Source organism: Nothoprocta perdicaria, unplaced genomic scaffold (genome assembly GCF_003342845.1).
Source record: "Nothoprocta perdicaria isolate Ctin4 unplaced genomic scaffold, notPer1 scaffold_3, whole genome shotgun sequence".
In the NCBI taxonomy this organism is placed as follows: domain Eukaryota; kingdom Metazoa; phylum Chordata; class Aves; order Tinamiformes; family Tinamidae; genus Nothoprocta; species Nothoprocta perdicaria.
In genome coordinates, this window is record NW_020455532.1 from 9,400,711 (window position 1) to 9,415,648 (window position 14,938).

A 14,938-nucleotide genomic window follows, 5' to 3' on the forward strand; every position below is an offset into this window, starting at 1 on the left:
CATGCCCGGGCCTGGTGCTGTGGTCTGGGCTAATTAGCAGCTGCAGGTGTGGGGATGATTTATGCAGGCAGAGGGCAATGTCCATGAGAACTGGGCCGACAGGAAAGTTCTTCGAGTTCTGCACTAAGAGAGTCAGGAGGAGCYTCGGAGCAGCGGTCAGAGGCCACTGAACTGTGTGACTTCTCTGGAGATGGGAGCTGTGAAGCAGCTACTGCCAGTGACCTCCTTTACTGCTGTGAACTGAACTTGATAATTGATCCCAACTGCAAAGGTGAGGAAGGACCTGTCTAACTCTTGGCATGTCTATTCTTCTACTTATTACTAGAACTTAGGTATTTAACAAGTAAATAGGCTACCAAAGGTACTTTTTTTGCTGCCATAAATAACGTGGCCGGACAAATATTCTGCAGTACCTTGTGCACTAGATTGCTGCTGTTGTTGCAGGAGATGCAGCTGAAACTCACATCATTTTTGGCTCTTCCAGACCTTTCATAGAGGTGAGGTGCTTTGCAATCATCTGYGATAGGAAGCTGCACTGCTGGAGCAATTAGGGAATATAGGTCAGCAGAGGATCGCAGGTTCACTGAGTTCAATCTGCTGCTACGATGCAACATTGCTCTTTGCAATCCCATAGTTTGCTTGAACTTTTTCTCAAAAGTAGCTGCTTTACCCTCAGGATGAAGCAAAGACCATTTCAGAACTTCCCTACACTGGTTCCTAGTAGATTTTCCCCCAAAATTTTTAGCTTTTTTAACAGTGTCCAGTTTATTTCCTTAAACTGTTCCATTGTGGTTTTTTTTTTTTCACTTTATGCATTACCCTCACTCTCAAAGGATTTTTTCTCCTCATCACAGCCYATTTTTGCTAGGCCAAGGAGTAGCTGAGCTCTGCTGGTATCTCCGTGCAGAGCAGGTTCCCTGTCCTTGGCTCTGCCCTGCGCCAATTCACTCACAGCAAAAATGAGGGCAGAGTTACAGGCGTCTCAGCCATGCCCTGTGCTATGTCATTGTGCCTTGTGCTACGTCATTTATCCTTCCTGAGCAACCATCAGCGTGGTTTGAGTCCGATCTTGCCTCTTGCAACCCCCTGAGCTCTTCCTTGGGCCACATCTCAGAGTCACCCAAGTTGTGAATATTGAGAGTCATTTGCATGTGACTTCATGGTGACCAGCTGCTTCCACAGCTGGGCCACCAAGATGGATATGGCTGGTGGGAGTTCAACCTTTCTGCCTTTTGGGGCAACAGAAATTTTCTAGGAGTCAGTTCAGTCCACTTCGACCTTTCCATAAGCCAGTGGGAATTCTCCAGGGAGGAAAAAAAGAAGCTCTATTCATCTTCATCTTCTATCCTTTTTGGGATAGAAGATACCTAGATTTAGGTTTCAAGTTTTTCTCTTCAAACAAATTTTAATTCTAAGACACTTTCAATCCAAACTCTTCCTTTTCAGACACTGCGTTAGAAAGCAAAGTTAAAACAAACTAAAGATTCCTCAGTTGGCATTAGCCAAGCCTAGACTGAGTTCTTCTCCGAGAGAAAGAGGGTTTGATGTTTCACTAAATCAGTAGGACACTGTTTTGAAGTGCCACCTATCTTAGACTTGCTAAGGAAGAGCATGGCATTTTCAAAACAGAGTGGCTGACTTCTTATTACTCTGTGATTTACAGCCAAACTGCCTGTCTGGGTTATACAGGGTCACTGAGTGTCTGAATACCAGACAGATGAGATACACATGTATTATCTGCAAATTTGCTACCATCCCTTCTGTATAAGGTATATTTTTCACTTCAGGRCTTAGCCTGTCCTTGCATCAGCTTGGAGAAATTCTGTGTACTGCCAGTCAAGGCTCAGATGAGCACTGGCAGGGATCACCCAGTGAGAGCTGGCAGGGATCACCCAGCAGGGTGTGGAATTTGCATCCTTGGACATTTCTGAGAACAGGTTAGACAATCTGGGAACACTGCAGGTAGACCTGATCCTGCCCTAGGGAACAGTGAACTATATGACCTCTCCAGGTCCCTTCCAGACTATTTTCTACAACTCCAAGACTGGAGTTATACCAGGAAAGGGAATTTGCCTCTTTGTGCGTTTAGTTACTCAATGAGATCCAAATGAAACACATGCAATCACATATTCAGTGAAGCAAACAAGCACAGAGGATGGTGCCCTTAAGGAAGCTCTTCTTGGGCATAGAGCAATGTCCRTATGCAGCCCCAGCAAAGCTCTCCCACTGTGGACACAGGAGCATCACTGACACTCAGATCTCATTCACAGATGCTTAGGCAATCTCCCTATCTGCTAATAATGGGCTGAAGTGGGTCCTATGGTAATTATAAGATTCAGCTCAGAACCTGTCCCAGAAAGAACCCTATTTTTGCACAGACCCCGTAAGGTTTGTTCCCTTCCTGCTAACTACTGAAACATATATTTCAGAGTTAACCCTCAGGCTAACAGTAAGCTCATTGACTCATAGGCTTTTCAGATCAGAAGGTGCTATTAGGCTCACCTTGCCTGCCCCCTTGCACAGACTGGAGAACCTCACCCAGGTGTGTCTACATAAAGTCATTAACTCATGCTTTATCCAGAGCAAAGCCAGGTTCAGCTCTCACCTAACCTGGACAGTGGAAGCAAGAAGGTGGCACAGCCACATGGCCAGTCCCATGTTGCCTTATGAGGAGTGCATATAATGCACAAGCTGCACGAAGGAGACTAAAATACCAATACTTTCCCCATTAATCAACACCTGACTGTCCCATATCCTCTAGAGAGAGAGATTCAGTCCTGAGGAAGCCATGACCTCCTCAGCTTAGTTATTTTAATAGCCATCTACCTCTACTGTGCATTTGTGCTTCACTTACRGTTTGAATTCTCCAGACTGTCTTCAGTAACACAGTTAGCTCTTATCCACTACTCCTTATCAGGACAGCTGATTGTGATCTTCCAATAAGATCAATAGTTTTACAACTCCCCACTTACCATCTCCTCTCTGTGAAAACCAGGGCTCAAAGCAATTTAACATCAGAATTATTATTATGGGTCTACTTGCTTAAAAAAAAAAAAAAAAAAAAAAAAAAAAAAAAAAAAAAAAAAAAAAAAAGTGTTTCCTGTTCTCTTGGTTGCGTACAAAGTGGCAATAAGGCTATATGCAAAGTTGTTTTTCTAAAAAAAATATTTCTTGTCATCAACACCACTGTAAAAGCTGCACTTTGGAAAATAATACTCCATAAATCTGAACCATTCACTTCTGCTTCTAGCTCTCTCTCWTTTCTTTTTCTTTGAAAAGTTTTGTGATAATGGAGAAATAAAGCCTACAAACTCAAATCAATCCAGTCTCCAGCCAGCCCTCAATACTTGTGGTTAAATCAATACGAAGCAATACCATCAAAAGGTAGAAAGAGGTAATGATACCCCACAACAGAGGCATGAGAGAGGGAACTGCAGGCCCTGTGGAGCTGTAATGTTGGATAGTGGATTAGTCAGGAGGAGGCACAAGTTGCTAAACAGAGCAGCCCCCCGCCCCTTCAGTATACTAATTAATCAGGCACAAAAGCTCATCAAGGAGCAGTCCAGCAATAAGAATAAGACAGAAACAAGGTTATTCTGAAGGTTAAAGACACAGAATCTTCCTTTATTACCTAAAAAAATAAAGATCCCTCCTGCTATACTTCACTGATACACCTCTCACAATAGGAGAAGCAAGATTGACAGCTGTCACTGAGGCCTTAAATCTTCCCTGAATGTRAGTGAATGACAAGGGCTAGCACTGAAGATGCTTCATAAGATGTGCTTTTCATTTTCCTGTCCCTAGTTCTTCAGCCTGGAGCTGTCACTGTGTCTGCATCCACAGCCCTTGGTTTGTTTCTTGGCTGTCGCCCTTTCATTTGAGTCAGAGAAGCTCAGCTCTCCAGGTAGGCACTAAATAAAGTCTCTCTGCATTCAAAGAGCACATGAGCATGGTGGGAGCAGCCAGCTGCAGAAGTTTCATCCCTTCCTGTGACAGCTGGCATGCACCCCAAAAAACAGCCTTTGCTGAAGGTGCTCAACGCCAGGGAARGGAGACTTGCCTGGGGTTTTGAGAAGTGTTGACAACCCCTTGGACAAAGAGCATGCATCAAAGGCCATAGCGTTTTCTGGGTCTCCACAGCAACAAACTGTTACACATTTTTCTCCTTGGGCCACCCAAAAATGGTCCATGGACAAATAGGACCACTCGGTTGTTGCAAGCATTAGGGGTGATGTACACTACTGCCCTCTACTGCATGATCCCTTAGATTTAGCCAGGTGTTATGYGTTAGACAACCATCGACGATGGATTTTCTTTACTCAAATAGGACATCTGTTCTTGCAGGGAATCTATACTTGGTCTCTGCAGCCCTTGTGAAGTTCTGATGACCATGCTATGCAGCTAAGAAGCAATCATGATATGTTAGCTACTGAGATATGATAGCCTTCTGTAGCTAAGCTCTATAAATGCAAACAAAAATAGACATTCAGGTGCTTTTTTTTTTTTTTTTGATTTTTAAATCAATCATCAGTCTTCTACAATTACAAACTGAATTTGTATTCTACAAATACAAACTGAACTAAGATCTCTGTGGAGCCATACTACTTGGTCCTGCATTGTGTGTTTCTCTTTAGTCACCTGGTAGGTAAAAACATGTTTTTAGTACCAAATTGACAATTAGAATATGATTCAATCATTGTTGCCATCGAAATACTATGTCAAAAAATGCTGGTTGTTATGTCTTCATATTACCCCAGCTCATTGCAACTAATTGTGGCAGAATGGGCAGTCTCAGAGGTGCAGCCAAGAGCTGCATTAACCAGGACACTCATCTCACTGTGACTGTTAGGAAGCCCAGATATCATTCCTGGCTCTGCCAGGTGGTCTAGAGTTATTTATTTGTAACTAGAACTGCAAAGGATCAGTGAGGTTAAACTATATTGTATTTTCAGAACCTGAGCCTCTTTAACTATCTCCTCCTCAAAAGTAAGAACAATATTATTTCCTTTCACTCAGCCTCTGTCTGTCCTACTCTATCATAATTTTTTTTTCAGATCTTGAATAATGGGTTATTAAACATGATTAATGCCCCTAGCCTAGAGAGATGGTGGTTTCAGGTAGTAATAGAAGCAATAGTGGCCTTAATGGAATTGGTGCTGGAGAAATGCCACTGTTTTGCTGCCTTGTGTTTTTGGAAAGCAAATCAGTGTGCAAAACCGCAATCTGTAATACTTTACTGTTCTAGACCACGTTTGACCAAAAGCAAGCATCACTTCTTGGGAAGAAAAAGGACAACGATCTCAGTTTGATGGCTGCTGTCATCAGACAGGGAAGAAGAGGCCAGAAAGAGAGAAAATATAAAGAGGCAGAAGACAGAGTGGTCTGTATACTGGGGGAGAGGCGGGGAAGAGAAAGGGGAAATGCTAATCAAAGGAAATGCAAATCAGATCTGAAATACATAGCACAAAAACCGTAACTTGGCAATCACTGTGATTCATGAATGGAGAATGAGATAGATATAAAGAGCTTAGAAGTGTTTGCAGAAGGTTAAGTACCAGGACTTTTGTACTCRGTGCATTCTTTATGCAATCTAAAATGTTTTTACAGCCCTAAACTTTTTTTATTCACCATTAGTTGTGGAGGACATTGTAATCCTCCTTTTTCTTCCACTCCTAACTGGGCTTCTCTCGAACAGAAATTCATACCCAAACTGATCCAGGTAGGAGTTTTGCAGTGCAGAGGAAAGACTATTGGGAATAAATACCCTTTCATTCCAGCTAAAGCAGAAGTGAAGCTAATCTGAGGCACACCGGAATTTACCTCTTCAGTAACCAGTATTGGGCCCTTCATAGGAGGAGCCCAAGGACATCTTGTCTGCCCTACAGTGATCATATGACAGGGCTGCAAGGCRTAGCACTGAATGCCAGAGCTAAGCAGCAGAGGATATACCCAGGATTCCTCCTCTTTCTGAGTGTCAGCCTGGTCTCACTCACAACTAGCCCCAAGGATGCTTCCACTGGTAAGCCAARTGAAAGGGAAGTGAACACGGCCTCAGGTGCCACTTTGAGGTTGCTTTTGCAGAACACTGGAGATGCAGACGGTGGATCCTTACTGGAATATGGGCAAGTCTTGCACCGAGCATATAAATCTGGTTCTATTAGGTGCAAGAATGAGTTTCAACAAGTGCTTCTGAGAAGTAGTTTCAACTCCAAGGCCCCAAGTGAAAATGTGAGCTTACATATAATTAAGTGTTGATCTGTCTTTGCAAGATCTAGAGACCTACTTGTTTGTTACGCAGGAGTTTAGGCACTTGCAGAGAAACACTCACAAAACCTCTTGAACATTGGATAGAGAAATTTTATCATCAACGACAAAGTCTKGTCCAAAGTACCAAAATGGATCCAAAAGGTGCTGATATACCTGGGACATATTGTCTAAGTATCAAACATATCCATATATTAAGTCATCATTGGCATGAGGAAGAAGGCCATCTTTGAGAAAAAGAAGACATTTGAGAGCAGAATAACTGTCTAAGCATCAAAGTTGTAGCTAAGAAAGCAGTGCCAAGATCTGGTTTTCATCCTGTGTGTTTGTCTTGGTATTAAAATGATGATGAATGAGGGTCATGATGCCAACGATTCACAGCTGGTAAGTGGCTTCATGCTTGCTAGCATAGGGCTAACCCAGGGGATCATATGTCAGACTTAGCAAARAAAGATCTGCTGAAGCTGGTCATCAGATTCCACCTGAAGTTGTCAAGGTGTTACTAATATTTATTTAATTTATTAATAACACTGTCAGATAATATATTTTGCTGTGACAACCTCCAGTCTTCYAAGATTAAAATTTGCTTCCTCTTAAACCTATCAGACATTATCTTGCTTAAAAGACTTCAGAGGAAACTGGCTTCTCTGCAAGTTCTGAAACTCAAGTTGAGCAGTATCTTTCATTTTCAATATAGTAGATGTGAACAAAAGAGAAGCCTTGGAAAGAAGGAAAATGTGTGTTTCTTTCTTGCCAAATAAGCTGGTGAATTGTGGGATTTTTTTTTAGTTGCTTTTGCMTCTCTGTCATTAGCTCTTGGTAATTAAACCTGGAAATGTCTCATTCTGAGGCTGCCTTTGCATACTGAACCCATGGAAAAAGTGTGAACTAAAGGTGCACTGTACTAATGGGTGAGCTGAGACTGACGGGTGGTTTTCCAGAACATAGTTGGCGGAAAAATACACTGTGTTGTAAGAGTGACAAGCAGTGCAAGTGGTGTGTGGAGAGGGAGGCAGAAGAAGTGGGGACCAGGAAATTATCACAGTTGAAAAGTATCACACATTGCCACTTTTTCACAACATCCAGTACGGAATTATTTTGGAAGAGAAAAACACAGAAATAAATTCAGATTCTGCAACCAAAATCAATTTTCCTTTAAGGAATGGAGTCAGTGAAGAGGGAAGAAAAATCCTGTTTTAAGCACTTTCCAAATGCCACAAGTGCAAACTACAGTTTTCTTGATTGAAATGTTTTTTTTTTTTTTTTTTTTTTTTTTTTTTTTTTTTTTTTTTTGCTTCCTCCTCACCTTTAAAGATCTGCAAGCACCAGCAGTCAGGAAGCCTCTCTCAACAGCATTCCATAGTGTTTTAGTGGATTGTATTATTCCAGAACAAGTGCCTGGGGTCCATTCCCCAGCATGACTAGAGGCAACAGGTCCCTTACGGATACCACTTGTTGGGGATGTAAATTTAAGTGGCAATTCTTGTGCTGTGGAAGCGGCAAGGATTGAGCTCTTTGCACTTTCACAGTGAGGTTTTTTATGTAAGGTACAAACTAGCGACGGGGCCTGGACAGGGACAGGCCTGGACAGGCCTGGGATTAGTTAGTGACATCTAGGCCAGGAGAGAAACTTTGTGCTTTATGAGGCAGCCAACACTCACCCTGGTGATACCTGGTACTCCAACATCTACCTTGGTGATGTCTAGGAGGTTAGTAAGTGGTAGGACCACCTAGTATTGCTTTAGAAAAATTACATTTACGGGAATGAACCAAATATGATGACCATTTGCGSACAGCCACGTGAGGGAAATGGTTCACCTTCTCGGTAAGTGCTACAAAGCTTTCAAATTACTAGAAGTTCTTGTAATGAGTGTGAGGGAGTAGAGCAAAAATTTCATTTTGAATCAGGTTTGGCCTGAAACACTGATAGTCATCTTTGCTATTAGAACTGGCAAGTAGGACAGAGCTAGTTCTTTTTCTTTATATTTTACTGGGAAAATAACATACAGAAGTTGGTGAGGCCTGTAACAGACTTGAAAGTCACTGTCAAATGCAGACAGACCAAGAAGCATTTCAGTTTTACAGATTAAAGGSATTAATCTGAAGTGCCAAAATAAGGATCATTGCTGGCCCACGTTCCTTATGTATTAGTGTATACACAGTTTAGGTCAAAGGTGGGTTGAATTATCTTCCTGAATTTTCCATCTCATTCACTTGGTTACAGAGCGAGACTTCAGAGAGTGGGATTTCATTTGGGCTACCTAAAGCTAGGTAAGATGAATCCAGATAGAAGGGCTATTATGTTCCCTTGAGGGAAATCCATTCAGAGCTTTGATTTTTAGCTTAGCTGTGGAGAGGAAGAACAGCTTTCCTTGACACGCTGATATTATATTTACTCGGTATGAATTCTGAGTCTTCTGAATCAATCGATTAAAGGATTGCAAGAGATAGCAAATATCAGATTCTCACTGATTTTCAGAGGGATCAGGACTGTACTACCTCTTATCAAGTGAAAAGGATGACAGCAGAGAAATCCATTTACCACATTCAGCTCTGTTCTAAGAAGCTAATGCAGCTTATTTAACAGGTTGGGTTTGAGAGCAGGTCATGCCCAGATTGAACATGTCTTAGGAGCAGAAGAGCTGTGGTTCATAAAAATCTTCCAACAAAGCCCTGAGCTGCTTTCACAAAGCCCTAGTGTGATCTGGCTTCAGGGTAGAGCACTCTTATGAAGTACCAAGATTAAGCATACAGCAGATACAGGCTAGGACATGGGCTCATAGGCAACATCTCTATTAGAAAATTAAAATGTCTCTAGAATCGTTCTCTGGCAATAAGGCCAGCTGACGTGGAATGACGCACATGCATATTATAAGCTCTTGCTGCCACCAGCCTGGGCTACTGAATGCGTGGCATCTCTGGGGAATGGTCTTTGGCTTGTGCTAACTCCTGAATTCCCAGGATGTGTGTGGGAGAATGCTAATCGATCCAGACCAAAAATGTGCCAGGGCAGGTTCTAGGAATTCAACAATACAGGCTAACCAATTCCAATGCCTGGGAATGTTACCTGCCACTGCTTAATTTACTAGCATAGGTGTAGCCCTAAGGGCTTACGCATGCAGGCAGACACCTAAGGTGTACTTGAGATGCATTTCGAAAGGTGCCTGGCAGATAATGTGCTGATCAAGAGACTGGCCCGAAAACAACAAACTCATTGCTGCCGTTCTGCATTCATATTAGCACTTTTCAGACTGTGTTTCTCTTGGCCAGGAATATTCTTTCACATCCAAGCAGCACCTAAAGCACCAGTAAGAATACTGGAGATAAATAAGCAAACTATATTTGTCTCCTTTACTGCTCCATTACGGTGCTGTATTCTGTGCTGTCCAGAATAGAGCCTTTAGAGGCACAGCTCATGAAATCTATGAAAAAAGTTAAAAAGAAAAAAAAGAAAAATCAAAACCAAAAAAACACTAACTGCATTTTCCTTCTGACTGTATGTGCCAGAGAAAGCACGAGCCACCAGAGGCAAGGAGAACATAGAGGGCCTTTTTGTCTAGATTTCAAGGAAATTCGCTTCTCTCAAGGGATTAATTCTGGTTGTAGAATGGCAGGTTTTAAATGTTTGATTCTTGTTTGTGTCTGTTTTTTAACCCGTATCTCAAGAGGATTTAATTAGATTTGCTGTTCATGATATGCTACTTACCGGATTATGATGAGATCACCTGATAAAGCCTGACATAAACTTGGCAAATTGTTTGGTGCTTTCTCAGTCTTTAGAATTTAATTATGGCAATTTCAAAACAGGAAGCTTGGAAACAACGTGGGGATTAAAGACGTGCTCTTGCCCCACTGGAATCAGTAGAGTTGTGCTGTTRGCTCCCAACGTTGCCATCCGTCCTGGCGTGCATGCACGAGCCAGGACGTGTGTGCACGTGTTCCCATCCCGCACAGAATGGGTGAGATTCCAAGGACATTTCACGTGAGCATCCTGATTAATCCCACCACCTTCAGTGCTTTTCACAGTGTACGTGAGAACGGATTTGTTTAAGAGACAAGCTGAGGATAGATGAAGATATATAACATTAACAAGAACTGGAGGCTTGGATTTTCAAGTAATTTCCTTGGGGATCTGTACATGTTCCCAGCTCAGTGCTGCACAAAATCAGTACATTTCTGATTTGCAGAGGGAGCSAATGAGTGAGCCCTCAGCTTATGTCAATTCAAGGCTGCGGTCAGAAATATAAACTCAGTCTAGCACAACTGTACAAATATCATGAGAAGTGAAGATGTGGGCACAGGTACCTGCATGTGGATTGCAGAACCCTGCAGAGCATCCTGGATATGCACCAGGACAACAGGGATCCAGTGAAGCCTCCGTCATGGTGACTCCTGTGCACTCCATGTCCAGGCAACAATTTTAAATGTGGTGAGGGCTAAGGAATCTRCAAGGTCAGAGCAGGCGGTCGTATTTGTTTCACAGTAAGAATAAGCAGCTAATTCTTTTGGATGCTGCTTGGTTCCTTCTGCATGGCGTCCAGATCCCAAGAGCTAATACACTCCAGTATATACAGGTAAATTCCTCCGTAAATCTACATGTGGTTAAGGATGAAAAGATAGTGGCTGAAATGCAGAATTGCTTCCTTTTATAGCTTTCCACAGGTTACCACGTGTATAGAGATCACATCTCTCTCTGTTTCATTTAGAGTCTAATAAATCGCCTTGTACTCAAAGTCACTGAGCGCCTACAGCTCTCACAGACACCAAAGGGCCTAAGATCACTCTGAGTGCCAAGCTGCACCTCTCTTCTCTGAGCCCTTTGCTGTTGATGCATGTGCCAGGCCTCATTCTTGTTTTCTAGTGAAGAAGTGCACACTTCCAATACTTTAGCCCTCAAACAGGTAAATATGGATTTCTGGGCTTTTCTAATGCTGGCAAATCTGCAAAAGCACCAAAGAGATTCAGGAGCAAACATTAAATCTGTGATTTGAGGCTTCAGACTCTTGAATGCTTTTGTCAATCCTGTTTCGCACCTTCCTTGATGAAGCAGCTCCTACAGCCATTGAATTCAATGTTGTAACAGAGGAACACTCTGAGCCCTAGCAGGAATCCACCCTGGTTGAGCTCTGACAAAAGTAATTTCCAAAACAACTTTCTGAATTCACCGTCCTTTCAAAAGGAACTGTGTTTCCCTTTGTTCTTCAAAAGAGGTGGCAAAAAAAGTCCTCTGCAAAGTGTACTGTGGTTGTTTATAAAATACAAAGAGGTTTGATCCTCTTTCTATGGGTTTGCAGACAAGCCAGAGATATATTCTTCTGGAACAGTACCACTCTGTTTACCATTGCATTATCCAGTAACTACGGCAGCATGTTCTGAGGTATTCTACCTGCAGCCTATGTCCTTATCTTGAAGTTGATAATTGCTTGTCAAACTGATTGACATTTGTAGAACTGTCTTTTCCATGAGACATTACTCCCTCCACACACCCCCACCAAAAAAAAGAATAGACAATTTGATTTTGCACTGTTTTTTCCCTCCTTTAAGCACCGTAACTTTTTCTGCCTAAAAGTAGTAATTACTTAATGAATAGTCCTCCATGTTTCCCTGTCAGTCACTCACTGTAATGAACAACTCGTTTTGTCTGCTTTGTTAACAATAAAAAGTATTGAACTAATAATAATAAAGATTTTCTAGGACTTTGCTGCTAACACACAGGGTGCCCCGTCGCAGCAATGATTGGGATAACAAGAGGGGGAGGGTGAGTTATCTCTCTAGACATCAACCAACATTTTGTACTTTTCTTTGAGCTGTGTGACTATTTTTCCCTTGCTCCTGGATGTTCTTATCTTCAGCCAGCCTGAATTATTAGAGCATATTTAGGGGACCACGTCCAGCTATTATTTGTTCCTCTCTGTGAATTTTTTTCTTTTCTTTTTTAACCAGATCTGTGAACCTCTGTTCAGCTGTTGGTATTGAGGTCAGGGCTTTTTACGGGCTAGAATTTTTATCATGAACTGGAGCCCAGAGTTAATTGTACACAAAGAGACATTGTTGTTTCCGTTAGGATTTACAGTACCACTGAATTTTAATTATTGGGTAACTTTTCTCCCATTATAGTGTTCACTCCTCCTTCCCTTTTTGTGCCAACCCGCCTTGCTTTTAGTCGCAGGAGCTCACAATGCAAAGTGCAAAATACCCCCAATAGATGAACAAATTGTGATCTCAGCTTTGATGCAACATTACACTTGTCCTCAACTAAAAAGTAAAAACAGCAAACAAACAAAAAAAACCCCAAAAATAGAAAACAAAACAAAACAAAAAAAAGCCAAGGGAACAATTTATTGTGAGCTACAAACCGTAATGTATTGTTTCCTGTTTATCTACATTGGTTACTTTTAACATTCAAAGCCCAGCCCCAGACAGGAGCTGTACAGGAGGTCTTTATCACTGCTAGGACAAAACATTCGTTTCTCATTGACAAAGGCTCTTGTGGGCCTTAAAATGTCCTCAGATCCTTTCTATTTGAGATAAAATAGGCATGCTTAAATGTTTCATCAATTGCCATGAAGCAAACGCTTCTGCAGAGTTTTCAAGCGAGTGAAGCTAATAATTCACTGCCGGCCTGGGAGTGTGAACGGCTTTACAGACAGTGTTTGTATGACTGAGCCTTGAGTCTCTTTTTAAAGGTAACAAGCAGTACTTTTAAAAGGCATCTAATAAACTGGAGGCTGTGTCTATTAATTAGCTTGACTCTGAATTTGCCTCCTAGTTTCCAAGCRTGTGTTCTCTGCGATGTGTGGAGTCTCAATCTATGGAGCAGAGTGGATTTAAGCGGCCCCAAAAGTATAATGGGAAAAAATGATGCATTCAATCAATAAAAATCCCTTTTCCAAACCAATTGTATAAATAGCTGGCATTGCTTTATTACTTATTCTCTAGCCATCTCAGTCCTCTGTGTTGTTTTATGAACCGTAGATATACCTCTTTTGTGTAAAAAAGATTTCTTTTGGGCTGAGTCAATCAACTTGAAATGAAGTCAAGCCCCGCGGGGGGATGATATCAGAGCACTGGTGGGTTTCCAAGATGGAATAGRCTCAGAGCGAGCTCTAGAGAGGTTTCGTGGGTGGGGAGGACTGCGGTGTGTGTAGCGTGTTGGGGAGATCCCTGCTGCGTGCATCCCAGAGGCAGAGTCTTGCCAAATGCCTGCGTCCACTCCATAGTGCCAACAGTCAATGAAGAGAGAATAAAAAGACTCTTTTTTATTGATTTGATGAACCTTTCGCCCCCTCTTATTCTTCTGCAATGTTCCTCCTCCTCTTCCCTCCCCAGTGTGTCCTCCTGCTCCCACCCACAGTGTTGCTGTAATTCTGTCTCTGGCTAAGGTGGTCTCTGTGAGATGCTCCCAAGTGCCTGTATTAGCCCTTCCCTCTCTAGGTCAAAACATGTTATTTSAGTGTGAGGGAGGTAATTATTCCCTTTCCCATCTCCAGCTATCATAACTGCTCTCTCTATGTACAACCTAACCCTTGATCAGCCAAAGGATTGGGCAAATCCTTGTTTCTCTTCAGAACTTCTTGTCAGTGAGAAGAACCAACAAGCTGGTCCCTGGGGGATCTCCAGCAGGATCCTGGGGTTGGGTGTACCTCCTGCAATCCAGCAYCTCAGGATCAAGTGAAAAGCTTAGCAGAACTACTCAAAAAGTATCAAGGTTAAAGGTGTCTGCCGGTCTACAAAGGCATGCTGTGCTCAGTGGAAACATCTCCATCCAGCAGCATCACTGAGTTCCAGCCTCTTTCTGTCGTCATTGTTTCTGGGTAGATGTTCGTGGTGGATAACAAAGAAATTAAAAAGCTTTAAGGACCTACTTTAGATGCATGCTTAGAAAACAAAACAGATGTGGAAGAAGCTACACAGTCACATGAGGTTCCCTCTTCCTCCTCTTGGGTTACTGACAACAGCATGGATAAGCCGAGGCTAAGCAATATGATAGCTCTCATGAGCAATATTATACTGTCTGTGAGCCCCTGCAGATCTGGAACCTGATCCCTGCAGCATCCTGGACCAGGCCTAGGTTCCCCATCCCTTCATTTCTTCTGCTATGGGAATGGACTAATACCCAAGGCTAAGACTTGAAACAGAGACASAGAGTAAATTCAATACCCAATGAAAATGGAAGACAAAATATTTTCCTGAAGATTTTCACCAGCAGTTCCCAAGGTTTCTTGCAGCCAGCCAGAACATCTGGTCTTTCAAGCTTAGTTTCTGTTGGTTTCAACTGGAGTATCTATAAAAGGTCAATACTTTTTTGACAGTCTGGGCCTTAATAATTAATGCTAACAGTCCTTGGGTACCGTGATTTGACTCTAGAGATGAATTAGTGCCTGTCAGCATCTCAGGGCATGTATACGCACCAGTCCMTCTTTAAAAACAAAAGGGAAATGTCAAAGAGTTGGCTGACATTTCTGAMATTCATCTGCAAGAGAAGAAGCCAACACGCAGAGAGGGTGCAGTGCTGCAGGCTGCCTGCACTTGCCTTCACTGGGCAACTCTATGAGGGACTTCTGTGTCAATGAAGCAATTAGACCTCCTAGGGACGCAAGCTGGGCTTGGATACAGGAACCACAGGATCAATGCTTATTTATAAAAGAAACTCAGACAGCAGGTAGAAATATTT